Source organism: Leptonychotes weddellii, chromosome 14 (genome assembly GCF_054177405.1).
Source record: "Leptonychotes weddellii isolate Sample4059 chromosome 14, ASM5417740v2, whole genome shotgun sequence".
Lineage (NCBI taxonomy): Eukaryota > Metazoa > Chordata > Mammalia > Carnivora > Phocidae > Leptonychotes > Leptonychotes weddellii.
Window position 1 is genome coordinate 14,452,393 of NC_138382.1, and position 14,221 is coordinate 14,466,613.

At 40.4% G+C, this 14,221-nt stretch overlaps 1 pseudogene; it reads left to right on the forward strand.

Moving 5' to 3' along the window:
* The first annotated feature begins 13,529 nt into the window (after positions 1-13,529).
* Positions 13,530-14,215, forward strand: LOC102739776 (ubiquitin-conjugating enzyme E2 W pseudogene; annotated as a pseudogene).
* The last annotated feature ends 6 nt before the right edge of the window (positions 14,216-14,221 follow it).

The following is a 14,221-nucleotide window of genomic DNA, read 5'->3' on the forward strand; positions in this document are numbered from 1 at the left end:
TACTGAACCTTAGTTTTAGCCCTGGGTTTGAACAAATAAAAGTAACTTGAAAAGTTTCTTCCTATCCAGAGAATCTGGAAAATTAAGTCTGTTCACATGGGAACTTCTAATTCTATCCAGCAGAGGGCAGTGATACCTAAGTAAACAGTTGGGCACTTGCCATCTCATCCATCATTGTCATCATCATTATCAAATTCTTGGAGTTACTTTAAAGGTTAAAAGTTTTTGCGGTGGAAAGATGTGGTGTAGAAAGTTCATGTAACTGTGGTATTGGAGGACGAGCAGACTCTTATCAACTTCATGACACCAAGTTTTCTTTTTGATGGATACATTGTTGCAGATTTGATTTGAAATGTAGCCAAATCCAGGACCTAGAAGCCATGTGGTAAAGAGCAGTCTGTAATTTTGTGGGGCAAATTTTTGGAAGCAGCAGTTAATATTTGCCTGGTTTTCTTTGTTTCTGCTTTTTCTTCTTTCAATATTAAGATTTAGAGATTTGGAAGGGAAATTGGACATCATGTAGAAGGAGATCATCTGCCAGGTGAGAAAACTAAAGCAAGAGAAGCTGGCTTATTTACTTGTTACTTCATTTGTTCATCAATTCATTGTTCCATATATTCAAGGGTTTACAAATATTTATTGTCTACCATATGACAAGCACTGTGGGGCACCATGGACACAAAGACCGACATAAATCACCGTTCTCATCTTTGAGGAACGGTTCCAGAGAAGGAAACACTGGCAGAAATAGATACTAAGGAGACTTCGGGTAGGTGGGTGTGTGGAAGTCTGTGCCAAGCGCTCTGGGAACGTGGTGGAGAAGCAATTAAAAAGTATTCATTTGTCCAGTTTACTGTTATGAATATGTCTAGGGTCTAAGTTATGAGGTTTAGTACTTTGTTTTTATTTAGCTGTGTCTTTGGCACAAAGCATATTTCTAATTAAGCTTCGTAAATTTCCCAGGTTCTAGTTCAGTGGGGGCATCCATCAAATATGGTTTGGTTTTTCTTTTACGATTAAATTAAATAATTAATTTAGAGAGAGAGAGAAAGTGCAAGCAGGGGGAGGGGCAGAGGGAGAGGGAGAATCTCAAGCAGACTTCCCACTAAGCATGGAGCCTGACGCTTGCAACCCTGAGAGCATGACCTGAGCTGAAATCAAGAGTTGGACGCTTAACCAACTGAGCCACCCAGGCGCCCCTCAGATGTGTTTCTGGACAACCATCTGAGAATCAGGACAGAAAGGCTTAGAGAAATCATTTAGGCATGTGGTTCGTAGACTGTGCTCTAGGAAACTCTGGGGCAGTGTTCTGCAGTGTTGTCCATATCACATGCATATCAAATACTTTGCAGGACTTGTTGACAATTCTGATTTACCTTCTTGAGACTTACAGAATCAGCTGTTGGAGGAATGGAGGTGGGGGATCTGCAGTTATACAAGTGTCTCAGATGATTCTTAAGCACAGTGAAGAACCCTGGGAACTGTTCCTCCTTGCCTCTCCCAGCTCCTCTATACCCTTGACCCAGGGCACTTCTTCTAAGTTGTACGTTCCATGAGGTCTGAGGTTTTATGTCTATTGTGTTCACTACTGTATCTCCAATACTTCAAACCATGCCTGGTGCACAATAAATATTTGTTGATGGAATAAATGAAGAAATATAAATTAGGTTTCTACTTAAGAGTGCATTTTGAATAAAAGTTTCTACTGTCAAAAAAACTTGGGCGCCTGGGTGGCTCAGATGGTTAAGCGTCTGCCTTCGGCTCAGGTCATGATCCCAGGGTCCTGGGATCGAGTCCCGCATCGGGCTCCCGGCTCAGCGGGGAGCCTGCTTCTCCCTTTGACCCTCTCCCCTCTCATGCTGTTTCTCTCTCGCTCACTCTCTAAAAAATAAATAAAATCTTTAAAAAAAAAAAACAAAAAAACTCAAAAGTTCCCAGACCAGGAGTCTGGATTATTTTCTTCCTTTAAGAAAAACAAATATAGCTGAAGGCCCCGAGGTAATTACACTGAGCAAAGAACTTAATTAACTACATTTTCAAGGCCAAGTTTCCATTTCTTTTTTTTTTTTTTTTTAAAGATTTTATTTATTTATTTGACAGAGAGAGAGATAGCGAGAGAGGGAACACAAGCAGGGGGAGTGGGAGAGGGAGAAGCAGGCTTCCCGCCGAGCAGGAAGCCCGATGCGGGGCTCGATCCCAGGACCCTGGGATCATGACCTGAGCCGAAGGCAGACGCTTAACGACTGAGCCACCCAGGTGCCCCCCAAGTTTCCATTTCATTCTAATAATAATCTTTAAAGCACAAGTATCACCCCAGCATTTATCCCAGTAGAGACTGTGATTTGCCAAATGTCAAGTGTCAATTCCTGGTGAGTTGGATTCCAGTCCAGCTGTCCTGGCTTGTGGGCCAAAGCTCTTCATGCTGGCACGCCTGACATTCTAGATGCAGGCGGAAGCACGAAGGTAGTGTGATGGAAGCTGTGTGTGTTACAGTGTCAGGCACGGAGCTGGAGCTCGGCTCTTCTTGGATCCTCACATTCAGTACAATGGTCTTTCCAATATTTATCTTGCTTTCATGACCCATGTGCTCAGTTCTGCAACTGGAAGGTAGCCATTCATCCTCTTGTGTTTTCATCCATGAATAAGTATTGATTGAGCAATTGAGCATCTCTGTCTAGGAATGCCTTTAACAGTAATTCAACTTCACAGATAAAACTGGACAGTGTTTTTTTTTTTTTTAAGATTTTATTTACTTATTTTTTCTTTAAAGATTTTTATTTATTTATTTGACAGAGAGAGAGATAGCGAGAGCAGGAACACAAGCAGGGGGAGTGGGAGAGGGAGAAGCAGGCTTCCTGCCGAGCAGGGAGCCCGATGCGGGACTCGATCCCAGGACCCTGGGATCATGACCTGAGCCGAAGGCAGACGCTTAACGACTGAGCCACCCAGGCGCTCCTTATGTACTTATTTTTACGAGAGAGAGAGAGCAAGAGTGTGCATGAGCATGAGCGGGGTGGGGGGAAGGGCAGAGGCAGAGGGAGAAGCAGACTCCCCGCTGATCAGGGAGCCCGATGTAGGACTTGATCCCAGGACCCTGAGATCATGACCTGAGCTGAAGGCAGACGCTTAACCGACTGAGCCACCCAGCCGCCCTGGGCAGTCTTTATATTTATGAGAACAACCTACTCCTACTTGCTATTTTATCACATGACTTCCAGGTGTATGTGGATGTGTTTGTGTGGGTACACTGCTAAAAGAAAAGTCCTTGAATAGCAAAGGGGATGGTTCATCATTCCGGATTCTCTCTTCTCAATGTAATAGAGATCAGCTGTTTTCTGTGTGTGTGTGTGTGTGTGTGTGTGTGTGTGTGTGTGAATTATGGAGATAAACTCTTCACATAAATTGGGGGTTAGAAGTAGGAAGGAGGTGGTAACAAGGGAAGGAAGCCTTGCAGGGTGAAAACAACCTGCTTGGAGGGGTCTTTGTTTAGGTTTTCTCCAAAGCACATGCTGAGACAAGGATTTGGGTGCAAGTAGTTTCTTTGGGACGTGACCCTGGGAGGTACTGGGAGGGAGTGGGGGAAATGAGCCAGGGCCGGGAGAAAAGATCAGTCTCACCCTGAGGATGGATGAGCCTCCGAATGTCACCATGAGTGATGAGGAATTTGAGATTATCCACTAACTCCCACCCTCATTAGGTAAGGGTTGCTCTGGAGCATTCACTTCCTGGTACCTCCAGTCTGTGCTTTTCCTCCCTTGTGTGGTCAGAGGATGCCCTCAAATAAGGAGGCGCTGCAGGAAGCCCTGGTGATACATGGGAGGTGATACATGCAAGTGACCTCTGGGTGGGTGGAGGGCTTTGAGATGGCACATGGATGCATCTGCTTGATTTCTTCTGGCTAGGGATCATGGCAGTAACTACTTTTGAAATGACTTTTTTAAAAAGGGCCAAGTTTGGTTGGTGTTATGGATTTTATTTTAATTCTGAAACAGACTGACATTTTAATAAGTTTTCTGAAAGTTGGGAAACATTTTGTTTAAATATTTTCTGAAGGTAGCCAAAAGTATAAGCCCAGGCAATTTAAGCTCTTAAAACCTAGTACCACCAAGGACAGCAGGGTTCTCATTCCAGGGGTGTTTTATTATGGATGACCGGGGTATACGGTGGTACAAATCTGTGTTTTTGTTTTTGTTGTTCTTTTTGGGATTCTGTATGTAGGCTACGTTTTTTGTTTTTTTTTTTTTTATTGTGGTTTAGTTCATCGTGCATTCTGTCATTGAGAACATTGCTGTTGAAGGTATATTTGGCTCTTCTCCGTTCAGTGCTACCTAGCATATATAAAATGGATATAGAATGAATTTAGTATTTCCCAGACAGTACTAAGACACCTCATTCTTATCTCTGATTCTTTTGGTTCTTAAGTTCCTGAAAACAACTCTTAAGGATAACTCTGGATGCAGGATAGTAAAATAAATGTATTCTTGTTTGCATAGTCTGAATTTTTTTTTATTACATACGCTTCAGTGTTTTGTTATGTGTCAGTATTCAGTTGGAGTCCCTTGAACACAAAAAGGGCTAAGCCAGAAAAGAGGCATTAAATATGATCTTATTTTCTACATTAAAAAACTAATTTTCTTTTTTTTTTTTAAAGATTTTATTTATTTATTTGAGAGAGAGAATGAGAGAGAGAGAACACATGAGAGGGGATAGGGTCAGAGGACGAAGCAGACTCCCCGCCAAGCAGGGAGCCTGATGCGGGACTCGATCCCGGGACTCCAGGATCATGACCTGAGCTGAAGGCAGTCGCTTAACCAACTGAGCCACCCAGGCGCCCAAAAAACTAATTTTCTGAGCAGCCATTTGTATGAAGCCACTAATCAGATTATTTCCTTTATCTCTAAGTGTTTCCCAGATGGAACAGCCTATACAATAGTATATTATGCAGTTTGAGTTGGACATATATCAAAACCCATTAGCTTCCTTTAAAAGCTCCACTGGGAAGATAAGAACTTGAGTCAGGATGAAACTTACTCTTTGAAGAAGAATCCCAACAAGGTAAAGCCAAATATGTGTGGAAAAGCATCTTTTGGAAAAAATATTATCAATTGTATTTAATTTTCTTGGATTTCTGTTGGACGATCGAAAGCAGAGAATTAGTGATGGCATAAATTATTAAGTAAGAGATGAAATTGGGAGGAGAATATTTGTTCTTCTCAGCTCTCCCTCTTTTCTAATGACACCTTGCCTGTTATTCGAAGAATAACAGTTGCTACCTCTATCAGTCAAAATTCTAGGAAGTGAGTGACAACACAGCCAAGCTGTAGGAAGGGTGAAGCTGGGCAAAGGGTTAAGTAGAGCCAGGACTTGAACAATGGTAGAACCGGGGACTTGAACAATGGCAAGATTCTCTTACCCCGAAATTCAACTTCTCACTGGGTGTCAGCTTCATTCTTTCTGGCCACATCTTCTCTCCACATGGCAGGAGATAGGACCATTGACAGTTCCCAATATTTACATCTTCAATTTCACTCATTGGAGAGAGTTTGGCTTAACGTGCATGGACTCAAGGAGTTACAGAACACACACCCTCCCCAAGTTGGGTGAAGGCACTCATTGATTTAGCATGGGAGCCCTTGGCCCTTGCCACCTCTGAGTACCCAACACATTCCAGGCAGGCCCTACCTGGGGATGTACATACATCATCTCCAATCATGGGACTTGTGAGGGAAGTCTTATTATTCATTTCTCTTTTCCAGATCGGACTCAAAGAGGTTAAATTATCCAGAGTCACACTGCTGGAAAGTGATAAACCTTGGATTTGACCCACAAGTCCATCTGTGCTCTTTCCTCTGCACCACGTTGCCTCAGTAAAAAGTTTTTATTGTTGTTGGTTTTGTTGTTGTTTTGTTTTTTGTTTTTGTTTGTTTGTTTTTTTGACTACGTGACATTTATAATGCAGTTTGGTCACCAACATGCCCTTTTGCCTGTTAGATACCTTCAGATTCCATCACGTTTGCTGTTATCACCAAGCAGTGGAAAGAAAGTCATCTAAAGTTTTTTCAACTTCTATGAGTGGTAAAATGCTCAACTATGACTCAGATGAGTTTTACTTCTAGAGATTAACTAGAAGTTAACTCAGTAACCTGTGATGTCAGGAAGTTGTGTTTTTCCTCTGAGAGTCTCAGGTACCCAATTATTTTTTCCCCTGACAAGTTCATTGAGCCTGATGATGTTGAATTTCATCTGAGCCCTGAAAACACCAGCAGCTAAGGTATCCCCATACCCTTTTGTCTCCTGTGAAACAGTTTGCCACAAAAAACCACATGCCATATGACTTTTAGGTAAGGCTTGTCCACTCTTCACTCTTTCTCATGACCTCTATCAGACTCATGGATGACTCTTTCATTTACCTGTGACGAGGCAAAGGTAAATGACAGGCCTTTTCCCTTTGGCTTGAACCTGCTGACAATACCAGATGCAGATTCTCCAACTTTCCATGCTTTGTCTCACGGATAAATAGCTCAATTGTCTGTTTCCTTGGAACTAGCTAAACATAAACATCTCCCGATCCACCTGGCAGAAAAAGTTTGGGTGTGTATGAGAGAATCAATGTTCTAAGGGGGACAGTGGAAGCTATCCCAAACAGGAGTAGCACACCTCAAATCTGACAACAGAAAATTCTAGTATACAGTATATATTGGGGTCACCATCATAGACTCAGAGACACACTAACTCTCCTTAGATGCAAACTTCACCAGTTGTCCTTGCCATTAAGATCTATGCCAAGGACCAAGATAGTTTTATGTCCAGGTCCATCTGTATTTTCTTTAATTTTGGAGTCCTTATGTATTTAATGTGCTTTGTGTCTTGCTCCCACCACCCACAGAGTTGGAACCTGTATATAACAAGAGCACCGTGAGGCCCAGTCTTTATTAAGTACGGATTGGAAGAAATACCAGGTGTAATGATAACAATCAAATCTTAGCGTTTCTCAAGAAAACATTCAAAAGGAATCCTTTTTATAACCCGCAGTTATGCTTTTTTAAAACCTTTCTTCCCCATCAGTCTTTTAACCCCTCGAAAATCCTTTCAGTTGACTTTAACTATTTTCTCCCTCTACTCCAAATACCCAAGGACACAAAGGAGATAAGTAGTTGATTAATATGTAAATATATATAGTATTCCCTCCTCTCCCATCATCTAGGGAAAGTTCTGTCTTTGCCTTACTCAGTTTCTTGGCTTTTGTAATGTCAAATCAGGGTAAGAACTGGAAAAACCAGGATGGAGGGAGGCTTAACTCCAGGAGAAAAAAGGGAGGAAAATGGTCCCCAAAAGGGAGAAAAAATGGGGGAAAAAGAGTGATTTAAAAAAATGTGGATGCATAGGTGTTGGAGGGGGATAGCAAGAGTGCAACAGGCAATCACAACCTTTATGTGATTCGGTTTTCTCAACACAGAACTTTGTAGATGGTAAATTCAGAGAAATTATCTGAAATAGATGAATGGCTACCCACCATTTTTTTTTTAAAGTCAGTGGAATCATTTTTTAAAAAATCTTAAGTGAAACTTTATTATACAAAATAAAACTGAAGTTTGGACAAGGATCCTGGATACCTGCACCCTCTGCCTCTCTCCTGGAGAAGACTGTTTGAAATCCAGTTAGAAATGCCAACTCAGTTGGGGTATATACTACTACTAATTTTTAAAATTAACAAATTATCATTGATTTTTCTTTTATTATGAAAGCAATTAAAATTAAAAATTTAGGTAACTATAGAAAATACCATAATCTCAGCACCCCAATATAACCTTGATTAACAATACTGTTAACATTTTCCTGTATACTCACTGATTTTTAAATATGCCAGTGTTTTTTTTTTTTAAAGATTTTATTTATTTATTTGATAGAGAGAGACACAGCGAGAGAGGGAACACAAGCAGGGGGAGAGGGAGAGGGAGAAGCAGGCTTCCCGCCGAGCAGGGAGCCCGATGAGGGGCTCAATCCCAGGACCCTGGGATAATGACCTAAGCCGAAGGCAGACGCTTAATGACTGAGCCACCCAGGTGCCCTAAATATGCCAGTGTTTTAAGGCAATAATGCCATAGATTTTTGTTTCTGATTCATAGAAGGAAGCACATCGCATCATTAAAGGCTCAAAGGCGATCTGATGTATAGTCATAAGTACATTAAACTGTGATCTCTGGGTTTTGGAAAAATTGACTTTTCTTTGAGTTTTTTCTTTCTTAAGTTTCCTGTTATCTGTCACATCAAAGGTGATAATCTTTCTACTCGTTTCTTACACCTGGGTAAATTCTCTGGTTCCATTGAATTTGGTTCATAAATACCCAAGTAAATGAAAATCCAAAGGGTCTAATTAAATTGTGATGCGTTCAGCTTCCCCTGTCAGAAAGCATAGCATGGGGCTCCAAGGCAGGGTGTCCATTAGCAGCAGGGACAAAATGGCGGGCTCAAAACTGCACCATGAGACCTTGAGAGGGCTCCCCAATTTTATAAGGTGTCATCAATCTGAATGAATTAGAAGATTATTTGTTTATTTGGCTTCTGTTTCATCTAATAAGGAAGCTTAGGACACTAATAAAAGGGGGCTGAAACTGGGGTTTGAGATTAACCGTGAAATTAATTTAGCCTTGTTACGCATGACTCTCATTTGGCCAGATAACTGAGAATTACACTCTCTTCCTAAGGAAAGAGCAGTTCTGGTGTGGGGGAGATTACAGCCGTAATGAAAGAAGAAGGGACAAGGACTTTCATAGGAATACTCTCTCTCATTCCTACCTCTGTTAGGGCTGAGAGTCCAGGGTCTGCAGTAGCAAAGCCAAACTTCAAATCGCTTACTTGACTTTACAAAATGCAAAGCATGTTCTGCTTTATGTTTTAAACTCTTGACCCCTGATCATTATCAGGTAAGAACCATATCAATTACCATAACTGTAATTGCATTGCTTTTAATATTATCTAGAAAAATCAGGCATGTTAATAGTGGAGCTTTTTTGTCTCTGTGGAAGAACAATTACTCCTAAAAATTTATTATACTGTGAAAGTAGATGATTTTTGTTTCATTTTTCTACAAAAGAAATCCCAGGATTGAAGTACTTTAAAAAATTGTTTTGGGGAGAAATACATTAAGTTCCTTCAACAACACGAATCTTTTAGTGTAGGAGTAATTTCGCATTATAGAAATGCAAATATTCCTTCCTTCAGGATTAATGTGCTTCTTTCTTGACTGATGATCAGCCTCTTTATCTGGCAGGGGTGTGATAAACCCGGTTTGATGACTTATAGGTTCTGTTTTGCAAAGCTTTATAGTTTCTATGCTATTTTGTTCTGCCTGTGGGCTATAACAGCTTAAAATAATTATTTTAATATCTGGAATTGATAAGAGCAGTCTAAAAAGAAATACAGCATTGTTTGCATTATATCTCCACTTAGAAGGTAATGGTTGTAATGAGATTAAACTCCTATGTGAATTAATCATACTGCCGCTTTGTCTTTCCAGCAAAATTCTCTTGAACAACATACAAAACAACAAAGCACATTTGTAGATTGTGCTTGCTTTTATATCTTCGCTTGTAATATATTTGTTGCTCATTTTTATATCTTTGCTTGTAATATATTTGTTGGTTGAACAGATAGCAATTATCTTTACTGAGGACCACCATGTAAGGTACTATTTTTAGGGTTCTTGTTATAAAATGGATTTCTGATTATAGTTTGCAAGGCCAAATGCTGGAGCATGTTTCTTTTCCTTGGTATATAAAAATTCTTGATTAAAAGGTCCCTTTCTTAAGTAAAAAACAAATATAATGTCTTTCTTTCCAGGTCTTTTGTTCCTATAGATCTTCTTTTTCCTTTCAGCATCTTTTCCCCCTCAACATTATTTCTTTTCTCTGAAAACTAGCCCAGTTGGATGTACTTTGGGGTATATTCTCACTGATATTTTGTTCAATGAGAAATAATAATCATAAACATGACCCCAAATTATCACAGTTGACTTGATTTTATCTTTGAGTATAACTACTTACAGTCAGCTATGTTATGAATAAATCTCTTTGAAGCTGAGATTAAAAAGAAAATTGAGGTGAAATTTACATAACATGCAATTAGTCGTTTTAAAGTGAAAAATTGTGTGGCATTTAGTACATTGACCCTGTTGTCCAACCACCACCTCTCTCTACTTCCAGAACATTTTAATCACCTCAAAAGGAAACCTCTGTCTGTTAAGCAATTACATTCCACGTCCTTCTCCTCTCTGCCCCTGGCACTGACCAATCTGCCTTCTGTCTCTGTGGATTTACCTATTCTGGGTACTTTATGTGAATGGAATCATAATATTTATCCTTTTGTATCTTTCTTCATTCATTGAACATGATATTTTTGAGATTTATTTGCACTGCAGCATGATCAGTAATTCATTCCTTTTTATGGCTGAATAATATTCCATTGTATGGATTTACCACAATTTGTTTATCCATCTATCCCTCGATGCATTCTTGGGTTGTTTCCACCATACTGTGAATATGAATAATGCTGTTATGAACATGCATGTGTGTGTGTACTTCTTTGAGTAGGTTTCTTTGATTTTTTTTTTTTTTTAAGATTTTATTTATTTGTCAGAGAGAGAGAGCTCATAAGCAGGGGGAGCAGCAGAGGGAGAGGGAGAAGTAGGCTTGCTCCCCAGGCAAGGAGACCGATGTGGGACTCGACCCCAGGACCCCGGGATCATGACCAGAGCCAAAGGCAGACACTTAACCAACTGAGCCACCCAGGTGTCCCTTCTCTTTGATTCTTCCAGGTGTATATCTTGGAATTGCTGGGTTATATGGTAATTCTATGTTTAATTTTTGAGGAACGGAATTTTTTACTTCAAATTTTGGGCAAATATTTGTATCAGTAATGCTAGTTAGATCACTAGCTGTGCTTGATTCATCTGATGACTCCCTAGGCAAACTTAAAAAAAAAGGTGCTCAACTAAAGTCTGTGAAATGAATGAGAATATGTAACAATGTGAACAACAGTATTCACCTTAGGGCACCTGCCTGGGTCCTAGGCCTCAGAGGGTCCCATGCTTTGGTGTGCCTTCATCGAAAATTTGTAAGACTCTCTTGGGCCTGGGTTTGGCCAGGGTTGCAGTACACGTGAGATTGACCAGAGACGCCAGTGAACTCATACCTGTGGGGTTGTCCTGGGGCCTGGTGGCTGGGCTGGTTCCAGGAGGGCAGCCGATTGCTCCCACTGCAGATCATGTGAGATTGGGCCACCGGAATAATGCCGAGGCTGGCTGACTTTGGGTGATTCTCATCATATCAGACTCAGGATGAGTCTGGGCGTCTGATAGTCCATCTTGGGCTTGAGCCATGTGTGTGGGCTTGTGTGTCTTCTCTTCCCACCTACATGACTTGACTTCAATGCCACCTCTCATCTACAGCACATGATCATGGCAGGGGTGAGGCCACGTGTCCTTTACCCGGGGTGTCCCCTTCCATTAGCACCCATGGTGGTCACTCCCCCTTTCTGCAGGCTCCACACAACTGGTCAGACAGTCTTCCAGGCGTGATGTACTGATGTCCTCCGTGAACTTTCAGGACTTTTGTTCAGTGACATTGGTGGACCCTTCTAATCCATGTCCTCACTTGTCTCTAATCAATATGGGGATACTGTGCTCTCTCAGGTTGTTTATAAGGGATGAAGAGTCCTTCAGTGAATGGGTCTACTTCTCTTATAGCAACCACAGGGCCCTGCCTTTCCTCCTTAAATGTGGCAGGCTGTGGAAGGCAGGTGTATGGTTAACACGGAAAGAATTCGCATTTTAAGAATGCGCTAATTACAGGGAAGACATGGCTGGAAGATGTATTGTTTTGTTTATGCTATCAAATTTTGGATAATAAATTTAACACAGCCAGAAAACAAATTACTATCCACATTTCCCCTTATTACTCTGGGTAAGTCTTGTGTTTATGGTCTTCACCAATGAAGCACAGTAACGACCTTTGAGAGAATCATTAGAAGCCAGCTTCATAGGCAGTACAATGGATGGTGCAGCATTGTGAGTAACGAAATAACCAGCACAAAATAAATGGTATTTGGGAAGTGCAAAGGCAAGAAGATCTATGTTGTTTCAACACAAAAAGCTTCTGAAGGTCTAGAGTATTGTGAACAAGTATTGTGGCTACTTTTTTCTCATAGGACATTTTCTCATAGGACACAGGATATATAACATAGGAGTATTTTATACTCATGACACATTTGACAGTTAAAAAAAGAAGAAATGATAGACCCGAACAGGAAAAAATGGTGCGCAGACCCTCTGAAGAATCTTCACTGACAGAACAATAATTTAATTTTAAGTATCTTTCTCTATCCATTATTTGTGATTAATAATCACTATGCTTCATACGGACCCATGAGTTTTGCAATACATTTTAAAATCACCCCTAGGGCCCCACGCACCCTGGGGGTGGCCCTAGTGAACAGTACTGTGGGCTTGTATAACTAAAGGATGCTTTCTATAATTCAAGACTACAGTTTCATTAATGATGGAGAGGGTAGTCCTTTTCAAACAGAGATTGCTCTTCATATCAGGTTGTAAAAAGAATACTGCACTCCAAATCAAATTATAAGTAATGTCAGCAGAATCTAGCTCGTGAAGAATTCTGTATTCTTTCAGAATTCAGAAAACTGGTGTAGAGAGACTGTTAGTTAGTAGAGAATCATTTTGAAAGAGCCAAGACCAGACAAAATGATACTATGTATGAAGCCATTGCAACCGTTCTGGAAGAGATAATGAGAGTCGTTGTCAAAGGAATGGACATAATGGATTTTCCCTACAATGCTACTTATTATATATTAAAATTGATGCTCAAATTATTCATTAACATGGAACTGATTCAGAAGCTATGATACAGTCATTCAATGGAAAATAATTGAATTATTATAAGTGATGCAGATCTATATTTGATATGGGAAGTTATTCACATTTTTAAAAAGATTATTTATTTATTTATTTATTTGAGAGAGAGAGCGAGCATGAGCGGGGGGAAGAGGAGAGGGAGACTCTATGCTGAGTGCAGAGCCCAACATGGGGTTTGACCCCACAACCCCGAGACCACGACTGAGTGCCCAAATCAAGATTCGGATGCCCAACTGACTAAGCCACCCAGGTGCCTCAGTTATTCACATTTTTTACAATGAGGAAACAGACTATAAAACAGTTTGTATAATATTATCTAATTTTGGGGGGACTGTCTCATATCTGCATTTATACATTTACTCGGGAAATATTTCTGAAAGTATATGTCCCCAAATACTAACAGTGTTTGATTCTGAGTGGTTGGATTAAAGGTGTTCTTTAAAAAAGAGCCCCCTCTCCCCAACCTATAACAACAACAATACAAAACATATTGCTATATACATCCATCTCATCAGCTCAGGATATAATAAGATCATAACATATTTAACATCCAAATGAATATGACTTTGTGTCCCATCCTAACATAGAAAAATTCATTTTTTAAGAAGATTTATGGTCTCTGGCCTCGCCGGCTTTGGGGGGATGGTTCCATCATGGTGTCAATGCAGAAACGACTGCAGAAAGAACTGTTGGCTTTGCAAAATGACCCACCTCCCGGAATGACATTAAATGAAAAGAGTGTTCAGAATTCAATTACACAGTGGATTGTAGACATGGAAGGTGCACCAGGTACCTTATATGAAGGGGAAAACTTTCAGTTTCTATTTAAGTTTAGTAGTCGATATCCTTTTGACTCTCCTCAGGTCATGTTTACTGGTGAAAATATTCCCGTTCATCCTCATGTTTATAGCAATGGTCGTATCTGTTTATCCATTCTAACAGAAGACTGGTCCCCAGCGCTCTCAGTCCAGTCAGTTTGTCTTAGCATTATTAGCATGCTTTCCAGCTGCAAAGAAAAGAGACGACCACCAGATAATTCTTTTTATGTTCGAACATGTAACAAGAATCCAAAGAAAACAAAATGGAGGTATCATGATGATACTTGTTGATGCCACTGTTATCATCCTCCTAGCAGAAGATAGTCCTACTGAGAAAATGAGCACTTTGATCATTCAGTCTTTGAACTTTAACCTTTGACTGGAAGTGACCTATAGGCAATGAAGACTACTTCCTTTTACTGCATTTTTACTTGTGTGCATTCTGGGCGCATGTTGATCGCTGGTTCAGTCCAGG